Source organism: Eptatretus burgeri, chromosome 16 (assembly GCF_056783735.1).
Source record: "Eptatretus burgeri isolate ZD-2024b chromosome 16, Ebu_testis_v1, whole genome shotgun sequence".
Taxonomy (NCBI): Eukaryota; Metazoa; Chordata; class Myxini; order Myxiniformes; family Myxinidae; genus Eptatretus; species Eptatretus burgeri.
Genome location: NC_140976.1, coordinates 17,407,351 through 17,422,350, shown reverse-complemented (window position 1 = coordinate 17,422,350; position 15,000 = coordinate 17,407,351). Strand labels below are relative to the sequence as shown.

General features: G+C 32.8%; 1 long non-coding RNA gene across 1 annotated transcript in view; it reads left to right on the top strand.

Moving 5' to 3' along the window:
- LOC147010615 (uncharacterized) overlaps window positions 1-964 on the top strand; it is a 2,190-nt gene extending 1,226 nt beyond the window's left edge. Inside the window, exons 1-3 of the long non-coding RNA XR_015052487.1 lie at window positions 1-200; window positions 451-508; window positions 798-964. The exon at window positions 1-200 is cut by the window's left edge and continues 1,226 nt beyond it. This is a non-coding gene — a long non-coding RNA (uncharacterized LOC147010615). The remainder of the gene's footprint in view (window positions 201-450; window positions 509-797) is intronic.
- The last annotated feature ends 14,036 nt before the right edge of the window (window positions 965-15,000 follow it).

Genomic DNA, 15,000 nt, shown 5'->3' with positions numbered 1-15,000 from the left:
ATAATTCTGATATATATATATATATATTTTTTCCCTGACAGGGCATTGGAAGAAATTGAGTTCACATATCACGACGTGGTTCATGAAATTAATACTCTTATTGAAGAGATCAATGATTTTAGAAGAGAATTGAAAGACATTTTCAATGAGTGGCATGAAGTCTTATCACGTCCTCTCATCTCGAAGGAATTAAACCAATGGTGAGACACGTGTGTGTGCCTCTCTCTCTGTCTGTCTTTCTACCTACCTCTCTCTGCTCTTATTGAAGAGGCCAATGATTTATAATGACTGGTCTCTGATCTCGAATGAATTAAACCAATGGTGAGGCACGTGTGTGTGTGTCTATGTGTGTGTGTATGTGTGTGTGTGTGCGCGTGTGTGTGTGTGTGTGTTGCTTTCCCTGTCTGTCTCTTCATCTATACCCTTGACTTATTTTTTTTTTTTTTTCAGCACTATCGCACAACATCAGCTGTTGAAGCAATCTTGTACAACACATGATTTTCTGGAGGTAAATATTTCTGAATTATTATTAATATCACTCGTACAACACATGATTTTCTGGAGGTAAATATTTTTGAATTATTATTAATATCACTCTCTCTTTAGAATGTCGCCTTATGTTGGTTGCATCATTAGTTTGGACGTGGTTTTGTCAGTACACTGGAATTCATTTTATTGACCTTGAAAGGATGACAGGCTGCTGGTGTGTTAATTCAGTGGTCAACGAGGCTTATTCATATTACCATGTAATTATCTTTATAGAACCTAATTATTATCCACTTTTTGTTTCAAAACAGAATATGGTGTCTGAGTTTCGAAATCACAAGGCATCTGAAGAAGATTGCTGGGAAAGATTGTACATTCTCGCAAATGAATATTTAATATTTTCAATATTAATAAATTATATTTGTTTTGTTTACAATTACTTGATTCTGAATTACAAGAAAAGAATAAAAGAGATGTAAAGGGGGGGGGGGGTTGGGGGGGGGGGGTAGGTGCGCTCCCCCAATGACCCATCACCCCCTCATCCCATCCCTCCCCTCCCCATGTGTGTGTGTGGGGAAGGGTGGGGGGTGGGATGAGGGAGGGGGGGGGTCAAAGGTGGGGGCGCAGAGGGGGGATGAGGGGGGGTGGGGCTTGTGTGGGCGGGGGTTGTGTGGGCGGGGCTTGGGTGGGGGCGTGTGTGGGAGGGGCTTGTGTGGGCGGGGTGTGTGTGTGGGTGGGGCTTGTGTGGGTGGGGCTTGTGTGGGCGGGGGTTTATGTGGGTGGATCTTGTGTGGGAGGGGTTTATGTGTGTGGAGTTTTTGTGTGGAGCTTGTGTAGGCAGGGCTTATGTGGGAGGGGTTTATGTGGGCAGGGTTTATATGGGCAGGGGTGTATGTGGGTGGAGCTTGTGTGGGAGGGGTGAATGTGGATGAGGCTTATGTGGATGAGGTTTGTGTGGATAAATGGATGGGTGGAGAGATGGGGGATGGGTGGATGAGTGGAGCTTGTGTGGATGGGTGGATAATTTTTTAATTAAATAAACATGTTGTGTGTGTGGGGAACTAATTAACTAATCACTAATTATGTGAATATGATGAATATGGGTGGAGCTTGTGTGGGGTTTGTGTGTGTGGAGCTTGTGTGGAGTTTTTGTGTGGAGGTTGTGTGGAGCTTGTGTGGGGTTTGTGTGGGGTTTGTGTGGGGTTTGTGTGGGCAGGGCTTCGGTGGGAGGGGCGTGTGTGGGCGGAGTCAAAAGGGGCGGAGTCAAAAATTTCAATTTATTGGAGCTTGTGGGGGTGTGTGGTGGGGTTTGTGTGGGGTTTGTGTGGGCGGGGCTTGTGTGGGCGGGGGCTTGTGTGGGTGGAGCCAAAAAGGGGCGGAGTCAAAAAATTTCAATTTATCTTTGTATTTTGTAATTCCTGTGAATAAAATGAACCTAAAATCTCTTCCCCTTCCAAATCATATATCTTATAAGTCCAAGGAACCGTATCTATTACATCAACAATTTTAAAAAGCTCGTTGGTCCATCTTTTCGTATAACCTTTTTCAAAATGAGATTTCCACCGATATATTCTTACGATATCACCAACTTTGAACTTAGGTTTTCTGACATTAATCTCTTTTTCATATTTTAATTTTGTAAATGTTTCTGATGGTTTCATATTTGTTGCCGTGTGAATCGTGTCATTATACTTATCCACAATATCCTGAATAAAAGATGACCATTGTTGTGAACCGAGTTGTGTGAATTTTTTATATAGTCTCTCTTTTAAGGTACGATTAAAACGTTCAACAACAACTGCCTTCCCTTCATTAAAGGTACTGTATAATGTAATACTGTTATTTTTTAGAAAATTCATAAATGTCTTGTTATAAAACTCTCTACCCTCATCAGTCCACAATTTTTTAGGTTTTCTCTTACTTTTATTAAATATCTGTTGAAAAGCTAACATAAGAGTATTACCTGTTTTGTTTTTTAAAGGGACAACCCACACATATCTACTCCTCAAATCAATAACGGTTAAAGCATACTTGTACCCCTTATCATTATTGAGTTCAATCAAATCAGCAGACCAGATATAATCAACTTCCTTGGAATAAACTTTCCTTCTCTGAAACTTTGTGAATATTGGTTTATGTAATTCATCAGCTAATTGCTCTTCAGTCTTAATGGCATCATTAGAGCCTATAAGTTTTTTGAATTTCCAAGTCCAAGTTTCAATTTAGCACTGATCATCTTCTTCACAATGAACCGATCAACTTTTTCTCTCAAGGTTGGATTTTGTATCAGAGACAAATTATACAACATTTCTCTATCGGCTTCATGCTTTTCTTGCAACGTTGTGGTATTCCCATAATCAATATCGTGTCTCATGCACACTTCATCAACTCTATTGATAGGCTTACTCCAGGATTTAGGATTGTCTGCCTCATCTAATCTTTTATCCAAGTTTGTGCCTGGGCCACAGAAAGAATACCCTGGAAGATGTAATTCCCCTGGTATTCCAGTAGTTGTAAATTTACTTCCTGATAAAAACTTTTGGATATCTCCTCCTAGTTTGTGTTGGGAGATAAATTGATTTTTTTTTTGAACCACACACCGAACATATACCTTTTTGTATAACCCTGTTATTTTTACTTTTAATATATGAAATATTTTTAGTATTAGTTTTCTTTTTACATTTGAGACAATAACTCATTTATTTATGAGAAAAATTCCTGCAGAGTGCAAAAACCTTTTTAGTTTCCAACATGCACATTTGAATCTTAATTTTTAAAACATAAAGAATCCTTAGAAATGCCTTCACTCTCTCCTCCATTTATTTAAGAAAAAAAAATGAAAAACTTGAATTAAAATCCATATCTTGTCGATGCTAATAGTCTTGTCGAAAGTATTGCAAATAGACTTGTCAATTCTTTCTTTTCCTCCTCGGTGGGTTGAGTTATTTTCTGTAATACCCTTAATCTTTTTTTAATCTCACTGGTTTCCATATTTTGATATTTATTTTGTCTCGCTCTTTCCTCCCTCTCTCTCTTCTCTCTTTCCTCCTTCTCTCTCTTCTCCTTTTCCTCCTTCTCTTTCTTCTCCCTCTCTCTCTTCTCTCTTTCCTCCCTCTCTCTATTCTCCTTTTCCTCCTTCTCTTTCTTCTCCCTCTCTCTCTTCTCTCTTTCCTCCCTCTCTCTATTCTCTCTTTCCTCCTTCTCTTTCTTCTCCCTCTCCTCCTTCTCCTTTTCCTCCTCTTCCCTCTCTTCTTCAACTCCTTCCTCATCCCTTACTATCCTTGAATCGTTTACACCCCATAGAATATTATACATATATTCATCAGGATTTCTTGTTATTCCTGTATCCAAAATAATTTTTTTTACAACAGGAAACCAATAAAATTTCTTTTGAATTTCTAAAAGAGCCTTACCTTTTCTTAACCTTATAATTTTTTCATTATTTAACATTCTAATTAAATCTAAAGTTGTCGGTTTATCAACATCAGCATAATGCCAATCTTTTATTGAAAATACCTCATTCTTATGTTGTAGAACATATTTATTAAAATAACGAATACCCTTTTCTTGAAGGTATGCTTGGACACAGAAATGATAATTTTCTTGAAGCCTTCTTGCTGTCATTTATGTATTAGAAATATATGTTAGAACAATATTATGGCACGAAACACCTCCCCATCTTCCCATAGTTAAATCATTTTGTATTTCCTTACTTATTATATATAATCCTGTTTTTTCTGTTTTCATGAGATAAACAAGGGCAAAACCATTATTATATTTACCCTTATTAAATTCTTTTATTTGTTGTTTACTAATCGTAGCCCCACAAAACTCATTCTCGATACCAAGTGGATAATATTCTTCCTTACGAGACTGATTTAATTGTTCCAGGTCTTCGAGGTTAATTTTAAATGACCAATTATACCCTAAATCATTCATATCATACCCCCATTGTTCTATTCTCATACAAACGATACGCCCTTCTTTATAAAAATTTATTTTAATTCGAACTGTGAATTCTGTATGACCTGGAGATAATATCAACACTTCTGTATCTTTGGAATACACGGCTGTTTTATTTAAGGATATATATTGTGATAAATCGCTTAATCTCACCAAGTCATTCGCGTCAGTCGGGCTTGGATAATTTTTTAATTTATAAGCATTTTTCATGTTAATATTTTTGGTTATATTATATTTATGTCGTTCAGCCTGTGCCTTTGTGTAATAATTTGATAAATCAATATCCAGTTCTTGAGATACACCAAAGATAGAACCATCTTTACCAACATAAGTCATTTATATTAGATTAAAAATAATATCATAAAATTTTTTATTTTTGTTGAGTTGAAATAACACATATAGGCATAATTGGCCACAACACTTGGAATTTAATTCTTGGACTTGAAATGTTTGATAAACACCATTCTGTAAGAATTTTATGACTTCAACAGGTGGTGGAAGACCAAAACTATCAAAATAATATTTGTCTTGACTATTAAAAATACAAACCCAATGAGAACCGTTCCCATTATTATCTTCTAAGTTCATAATAATATTCTTTGTATGTTTCGGCACATTTGTTAATTCATCTCTCATACAAATAACCACATTATGAATTTTTAATTTCTTACAATATTTGACAAGTTGTAAATTTGATGTTGTATTCTTTCCAAATTCTTTCAACCACTCATCAATGCTCATTTATTTATTAGAAAGATATAATCCATTACCTCTTTTTGTTAATTTTACACCTGCTTGTGCTATAGAAGAAAGCATATCTCCAACTAGCAATCTCGCTTTATCAGGCAGACCTTCAAGTTTTTCAGCAAAATCGACAATTACACCACTTCCACTAATTTGTTTCTCCAACTCTTTGTTATGTCTTTCCAATTCTTTTTGAGCCTGGAGTTGAGCCTTCCTTTCGTTGGCAGTTTTCACCGCTGTTGAAATACCACCCGTCAATGCTCCAACCGCACTTAAACCAGCAAATAAAGGAATTAGAAATGGGAGAAATCCTCCACTCGTCTCTCTTATTGAATATTTTTTCAACATTGGTTTTGTCATTTTAATTTTAAGTGAGCCAGTGTCATTCAAGATTTTAACCTGTTCTCTTGTGAGAAAAACATCAATTCTTACTGCTCCTTTTCTCTGAATTGTATTAACGTTAATCGTACAAGGCTTTTGATTTTGAACACAAGATGATAGTTTATGAAGATTGATTTGATTAACATATACCCCAGTTGGTACTTTGCCACTCATTTATTTAACAAAAAATTATGTGAGACTAATCATCACACCATTATCTGTATTAATCTGCAATTCTGTTTCTTCCAAAAGCAAACAATATGTATCAACTTCTTCACTCTCTCCTCTTTCAATGTATAGGGAAGTATCCACTCGATTAGACTTTATAGTTTCCTTTTGAGCGCTCAGGTCAAACGCATAGATTGTATACAAACTTTTAAATGCTGTCATATCCAAAATAGGTTCTTTATTTCCATTACTTTCACACACCTTTTGGTAAGACTTGTATGCTTCAGCAAAATCATTTTTTCCCAATTAATTTCCAATCTATCTCGTGGGTAAAATGTTCCATCTAGAGAAACGCGAAGTTGTTTCACCTTAGCATTATCACTCAATGCATTATTCTTATCAGTCGCAGTATCACCATCTGGCTTTTTAAAAATGATCCACAGATATCGTGGCTTTCCTTCCAGAACACCCAAATTCCACGTGTAAGTAGTTTGATTGAGTTTAACGTGTTGACATCTTCTTTTGAGGTATGATACACTGAGTGGTTTCTTTGAGTTAAGTCTTCGATTCAACATCTCTTCTGTTTTAAGATTAGGAGTATATTCACTGATATACCAACTCATTTCCTCAATTACAAATTTATTCTGATCACCAAAAGCACTACCAACACCAAAAAGCAATCGATTTTCATTATCATTCCTTTGTAGTTGAAATCTAATTTTAAGGCCATACAGAACTTTATCATGATCACAAAATCCAAATATACCTTTAAGAGGAACTGCCACAGTAAAACTATTTTCTGCTTTTGTATCATCATTATACATTCCTTTCCTTTGAGTATACCCAGGGTCTGTGTTTGTTCCCGTTGACATATCAGGAATAAAACCTTCGACAGACCCCTTTCCCATTCTATCACTGAATGTATAGAGTGTAAATTTTATCATTTCAGATACAGCAGAGACATAATCAACCGCTTCAACTTCTTGTGTTCCAATATACAAACGCACACTATCAAACATTTTCCAGAAGAAATCATTTACAAGTGTAGCGTTTGTGTTATTCCCAGCCTTAGTGAATTTAAATTTACACAACAAGAAACTTTCGGAGAGATTCAAATAGGTTTGTTGATTATTTATTTCAAAACTTTTTGTACCATTCGTATTCCAGTCTGTTCCAGTTATTGCATTTACCTTGAAGTAATCTTCTTTTTTAGTGGAGTTTGAGATAATAATAGTATCATCCAAATCATAGATACTATCAATTGCTTCCATACTTGTATTTATTTAGGAAAAAAAAGATGTTAAAACTTTTGAAACCCTGATCCAAGTATTTGAATTATTTTCTGTCGTTCTTGTGGGGACAACTGAGTTTTGCCTTTCTTAATTTCTTTTATTGCTTGTAATTTATGAGATTCCTTCTGGGCATCTTTTATACTCTTTACAGCACCTGCAACATTTCCCACAGCAGAAGCAGTTGAACCAATTAGATCTTTATGTTTAAGAATAGTTGAACCAATACCCATGAGAGTATCAATTATCCCATCTCCTCTAAATTGATGTCCAACACCCCTTTGTCTCTTAGGTTTATAGTATCCTCTACCAAGATACATACCTTCACCCTTGTAGTATGGGGAAAGGAACATCCCATCCCCTGTAATTATTTTATATTTTCCCAACTCGTGTTTCCTCACAATAACCATCGTATTTATTTATTGGAAAACTTCACGTAGGTGAATTCTGATGGATATAACTTCTCCATTAAAAGAAATCACACGATTATCTTGGTCGGTTATCCTAAAATTTACTCTGTGTATGGTTTTTCCTGACACAGGTAGATAAACCAAATTTTTGGGTTCCATATTGAATTTATAACCAATTGGGGTTGAGTATGCGCTGAATGAAAATATTGTATTTGTTTTTTCCCATCATTATAAGCACCATCAATCAAATCACAGTGAATTAACACCGAATTTATTCCTGAGGATATTTGAATGACATTATCACTGTAAAACGTCCCATTAGTTTCAATCTTTTTTGAGGAGAAACCCAATAACTCTCTAAATGAATTATCAATTGTGAAATCAACCTTGTAGTTATTTTTAACTTTAATCGTTGATTTTGAAGTATGTTTTTGAATGTTTATAACAATATTTTTTGGTTCATCACCCTGTTCTTTCATAAGACGAGCAATTTCGGAAGATATTTGAGAAATCTCATATGCTCCGGGTGAGACTGTTATCGTTTTGTATCCACTTCCTGGATTATAACTAAACTTGTCATTTTTCTCGGTTATATTAAATAAGGTATTATAAGTTTCCATGGACAATAAAGATGCCTCATATTCTTTTGTTGTGTCAAGTTGTAGTGGGTATGGGAATGAAGATGTGTGGTCGCTTGTTGTGAAATTGAAACTAAGGATTGTGCTTCTCATCTTATTTAATATGAGATAAAATGTCTTTATATTGATATTTATTAATTATTTTCATGTTCATCAACTGGTCTAAAATGGCTGATGCTTCATTAAAACAATTGTTATTTCCAGCCTTCTTACTGCCTAACAACAATAACAGTCTATTAACTAATTGCGATGGGTCATTTGGAAGAAAACTAACACCTGAACCAAGGATACTTAAAGCCTGAATAATGTGTTTCTCCTTCTCATTCTTCCTACTTTTACCAGAAAGAATAACCTTATAATTTAGAGTGTTCAGCAGATCAATATATACTCTATCATCATTATTTTCCATATCCAATGGTTTATCAATATACTTTGATTCATCCCTCACAGTTGAACCTTGTCTTCCATCTTTTGTGAGAAGAAACATTAATCTCGGAGTTAGTTTAACAGGGGTTGAGCAGAACCCAAGAACCTTAATTCATCATTAAATATCAATACCTTTTCTTGAACAAGATGAAATATTGCTGATTGTTCTGTTGGAATGAGTCCTGCTTTGGTTTTTGAATCCGCTGAATATTCATTGTTTTGAAGAGCATTCACAATATAATCAGGGGTCGATTAATCTCTTCCAGTTGTTGAAATAAACCTTCATCATCATATTCTAATTCTCCTAAATGCACTAATTCTTCCTCCGTCATTTGACTGAAATCTTTTAACATTTGAAGTTTTTTAGGAGTATATTCTACCGTGGGAACTGTGGAAACATCTTTCATTTTTCCTTGGGAAGTTTTTAAAAGTGGTTTAAAAAATTTCTCTTGTTTTCTTTCAAATGCTTCTTCGCCCGTTAGTTTCTGTCTGCGTTTCTTCTTTATGTCTTCCTGCTGTTTTACAACTTTTGAAACCAACTCTTGATGTTCCCTAAATCTTCTTGCTCTTTCTTTCGCATCCATTTATTTATTGAAAAATATCATTTAATATCTCATCTTGTTTCACAACAATATATTTATATTTTTCAGTCGTGTGTTTCATGTAATCCCCAAATTCCTTTTTACTACATAATGTAGAACAATTGTCTCTCCAAAAATTGTTTATATCTATTGAATTTAACTTGAATAAAATAAAAGTATTAGCATTGTTTCTGATGGAACGACGAGGAAGCTGAAAGTACGATTGACTAAGATAAATACAATTACAAGAAGAATGTCTCCCTCTTGTGTAGTAGCTGTCCATTACCGTTTGGTTTCTCTCATTAACACAATCATCAAAGATAACGAGGTTCTTTTTGGATTTATCCAAATCTTGGGAGACGGTATATCATCCGTATTATCACTCAGAATACAAGTTATCGGTTTTGATTTCTTTTTACATCTCTGTGTATCACAAAATAGTTGTATTATATCTTCAATGTTAAAATCATTTAGGTTTTTTTGAAGTTTAAATAAACCGATTATATCTTCTTTTTGAAGACCAGCATTAAAACCTTGTGAGAGTAGTTGATACTCTGGTTGAAAACTCGACTTTGTGAAAATTATTAAATTATCATAATCTAAAAAGTTGGGAGTGAGGAGCATCTTTAAAAGTAAGCAGGTTTTTCCACATCCACTTGAACCAACTATGAGGCATCTTAATGAATTTGGGAGATTTTTATGGTTGTCAAATTTTATCTTATTTTCCCAAATAGGTAAAAAATCATTCATTTATATATTTGGAAAACAGGTTATTTAATTTATTCTTGGCTTTTTTCGAAATTCTATATTTTATCCTAAGTTCAGGTTTAATTTCAAGATAATCCATTATTTTATTTATGCAATATCTTGTGTTGATATTTCCCTGAAAATCACATCCATGAATAAGATATAACAACAATCCTTTGAACATTTCTCTAATACGTTCAGTTTCTTCCCTTGTAAGGAAGGAAAGGTGTGTTCTCACCCTCGTTCTTTACATTCATTTCTCGAATCAATCTTGTAAAGTAATTCATTTTTGGTGTAAATCTAAAAGAATTATTTTCCTTTTTATATTTTTGATTATCATTAATTAGAAGATAATCACAGAATATACATTGTTTATAGGCTTTTGACTCTGTGTTTAATCCCCGTCTTTCACACGCAGGACAATTCTCAAATTTGTCATATGGAGAATCATGGAATTCAAGAGGCTCAAAATCGAGTAAACTATTCATATTTATAAAGTAAAACTTTACTTAAACTGAAATTCATCTTCGATATCATCTTCGATACTTTCAGAATCATCTATACTTTCATAACTATCATTTGAACACAAACTCTCGGTGTCATAACTATCGTTTGAATGCAAACTCTCGGTATCATAATCACTCTCATAATCTTCAAAATCTTCAGTTGAATATTGGCTCATTTAATTAGTAGAAAAAACATTACCATCGATATCGATATACATTTTTTCATTAACAGATTCAACTGCTACATTTTTTATATTAAAGGTAATTTTAAAATGATCCTTAACTACAATTGAACGAAATGTCATTTCACCTGATTTATTAACATCCTTTATTTCATCAGGATTTATATCTTTAGGGTTGTTGAAAAAAATACAAATTTCTCCTTGCATATTACAGATGGTCTTATCTTTTCTTTCTAAAGCTTCATCCATAAGGTTTTTATTTTTTGATACCTTTTCTTGTTTCATTGCTTTTTCTAGTTTTGAATATATTGCCAGAAGGAGAGGAGAAACTTTTGTTAGAGATACCTTAATTGATGTTCTTCCAGGTATACTAAAAGCCCTTCCACTGAAGTAAATTGAAGAACTCATCATATCCACCATAATTGTTTTTATCCAATAGTTGTTATATTTATCTTTGTTCAATTTTACATCCTTGACATATTTCTCAGCATCTTTAACAAATGAAGAGATTGATTGAAACTTGTCTTTTGTGTCTTGAAACATTGTATTTATTAAGTGAAAAAGTTGGAGGACAAAATGGTTTTAAGCACAGATTCACCTGTAAAATAAACGAAATTTTCATCAAGAAAATTTTAGTTTAAGCACAGATTCACCTGTAAAATAAACGAAATTTTCATCAAGAAAATTTTAGTTTAAGCACAGATTCACCTGTAAAATAAACGAAATTTTCACCAAGAAAATTTTAGTTTAAGCACAGATTCACCTGTAAAATAAACGAAATTTTCATCAAGAAAATTTTAGTTTAACCACAGATTCACCTGTAAAATAAACGAAATTTTCATCAAGAAATTTTTAGTTTAAGCAAAGTTTTATTATATAAATATGGTGAATACAACATACTGCGATGTTTGTAATCACGAATATAAACATTATAGAAAACACCTCCGAACCAACAAACACACATTTAATCTATTTCACAAAATATCCCCTCTTGAGTTGGAAAGAAAACATTGTGATACCTGCTCAAAGGATGTTTTGAAGAGTAGTTATAATAGGCATCTTCAATCACAAAAACACAAGAAAAATGAGTTTAAAGTAAAGGGAGACTATTATATTGAAAACACTGATGGGGCATTTAAAGGGCATATAAAAATAAGGATTTTTCAATTTGGAGAACCCGGTCCATCATCAATAATTGAATCAATTGAAATAGTGAAACCTGATGTTGAAAAATTTATTAAAAAACATTAAAAGAAATGAAAACTTTAAAGTTTTATATGGGAGTGAAAATGAATATGAAAAGACAAGATGAAGAACAAACTCCTTATATGAGGACAGATCTTCATTTTATAACATCATTTCAAGATTTTTTGAATAGTGGGGTTTATGAAGAACTATCAAGACAAGAGGAGGATGTTGATAATACAGTGGTAGGAAGTGGATTCAATATTAAAAAAATCATCTTTTTAGATGTACACATTCTAAAATCAAACCCTCTTAAAGCTTCTTCTTATATTGAATTACCAAAAGAAATAAAACGAAAGAAGGCAGTTGTTAATATTAAGAATAATGATAATAAATGTTTTCTCTGGTCTGTTCTTGCTCACTTACATCCACCAAAATGTAATTCAGAAAGAGTAAAACAATATATGAAATATGAGAATACCTTGGACATTAAAGATTTTAATTTCCCAATGCCACTAACAGATATTCCTAAATTTGAGAAAAAGAATAATCTTTCTATTAATGTATATGGATTAACGGATACAAACAAAGTTCAAATATTAAAAATTTCAAACAACTTTAAAAATGAAGAAACACACATTGATCTTTTATATTTTAGTGTTGGAAATAATTCACATTACACATACATCAATAATTTATCAAGATTAATCTCTTCTCAGGTATTCAGAACAGCAAACAAAATATATCCTTGTAAGCGATGTCTTAATTCATTTCATACAAAAGAACGATTAGAACAACATTCAAAATATTGTAGTAATCATAAATCAGCTGTAATTACAATGCCTAAACCTGGTGAAAAGATTTCTTTTGAAGATTATAATAAATCTATCATGCACCCATTTGTGATATACGCTGATTTTGAATGTATCCTTAAAAAGATAAATACTGCTTCTCCTAATCCAAAAGAACCATATACAAATAAATATCAAAAACATATTCCTTGTGGTTTCTGTTATTATATCAAATCATCTGTTGGAGAAAAGTATAATAAACTTGAACAGTATAGTGGAAAAAATGCTTCACAAGAGTTTGTAAAACGATTAGAAAAGGATTGTATAAGACTAAGTAAATTAATGAAAGAAACAAATGAACCGATGAAATTAACCATAGAAGAAAAATTAGAATTTAGAAAGAACAATATCTGTCATATTTGTGAGGAGGAAATTGAGGAGTCTAAAGTTAGGGATCATTGCCATCTTACTGGTAAATATAGAGGCCCCGCTCATTCCTGTTGTAATCTTAATTATAAATTACCTTCTTTTATTCCAGTCTTTCTTCACAACAGCGCCAACTATGATACACATCTATTTATAAATGAACTTTCAAAAACACCAGGGAATGTTTCTGCCATAACAAACACAAGTCAAAAGTATATTTCATTTACAAAAATGATATTCACAAAACCTATAACTCGTATTCGGTTTCTTGATTCTTACAAGTTTATGGGAACACCACTAGCCAACCTCGCATCAAATCTAAGCTCCACGGGCTCTTTTCCAAATCTTAATTCATTCTTTCCAAAAGAGGAAATTCTAACTAAAGAGGAAATTCAGATTAAAGAGAGAATTCAAAGTAAAGAGGAAATTCTAATTAATGAGGAAATGAATGAAGAAATTCTTACTGAAGATGAAATTCTAATTATACAGAAAATTCGAACAAAGAATGAAATTCTAACTAAAGAGGAAATTCTGATTATAGATGAAATTCTGATTAAAGAGGGAATTCTAACTAGAGAGGAAATTGAAACAAGGAATGAAATTCAAAGTAAAGAGAAAATTCTTACAAGTAAGGGAATTTATCCTTATGGTTATATGGATTCATTTATGAGATTTAAAGAAACACAACTTCCTTCAAAAGAAAGTTTCTATAATAACCTTTATGAAGAAGAGATAAGTGATAAGGAATATAAACACGCACAAGAAATTTGGAAAATATTTAAGATAAAGAACCTTGGAGAATATCATGATTTGTATCTAAAAACAGATGTTTTATTGTTAGCTGATGTGTTTGAAGCTTTTAGATCACTCTGTCATAATAAAAATTGTTATGGATTAGATCCTGCCCACTATTTCACAGCTCCTGGTTTAGCTTGGAGTGCAATGTTGAAAATGACAAAACAAGATATAGATTTAGTCAGTGATGTAGATATGCTTTTGATGATTGAGAAGTCTAAGAGAGGTGGAATATCACAAGTATGTTCAAAAAGATATGCTAAAGCAAATAATAAATATCTTCCAAATTATGAGAGTGAAAAAGATAGTAATTATTTGATGTACTTTGATGCTAATAATTTGTATGGATGGGCAATGTCTCAATCTCTGCCTTATGGTAAATTAGAGTGGGTGGAAGAAAAGGATTATGAAAAGGCTTTGATGAATATTGTTATTTCTTCTCAAGAGAAATTGAATGACAAAGAAGAAGGTTATTATTTTGAAGTTGATTTGAAGTACCCGAGTGATCTTCATAATAAGCATAAAGACCTTCCTTTTGCATGTGAGAAAGAAACCCCAAAGAAAGAATGGTTCAGTGATTATCATAAAAGTTTTAATATTAAAGGCAAATCAACAGAAAAGTTATTAACAACATTCTATGATAAAGAGGGATATGTTTTGCATCAAAGGAACTTGAGACAATATTTATCTGCTGGGTTGAGAGTAGCTAAAATTCATAGAGTTTTAAAATTTAAACAAAGTCCTTGGATGAAAAAGTATATTAAATTCAATACAGATATGAGAACAAATACAAAAGTAAAATTTGAAGGGGAATTCTATAAATTGATGAATAATGCTGTCTTTGGAAAGACAATGGAGAATGTTAGAAACAGGCAAAACATTAGATTTGCAACATCTTGGAAAGAAGCTTCTAGATTGATAAATAAACCAAGTTTTGAGAGAGAAGAGGTTTTTTCAGAGAACTTTTCTGCTATTCATATGAAAAAGGAAAGTATTGTCATGGATAAACCAATTTATATTGGAACAGCAGTTCTTGATTTATCAAAGATATTGATGTATGATTATTTGTATAATGATTTAAAGAAAGAGTATGGTGAAAATGCTTCATTGTTGTATATGGACACCGATAGTTTTATTCTAGATATAAAAACTGACGATGTTTATAAGGATATGAAGAAAAACATTGGAGTATATGATACAAGTAATTTTAGTAAGAAGAGTGAGTTATTTTCAAAAAAGAATGAAAAGGTTATTGGTAAGTTTAAGGATGAGTTGGGTGGAA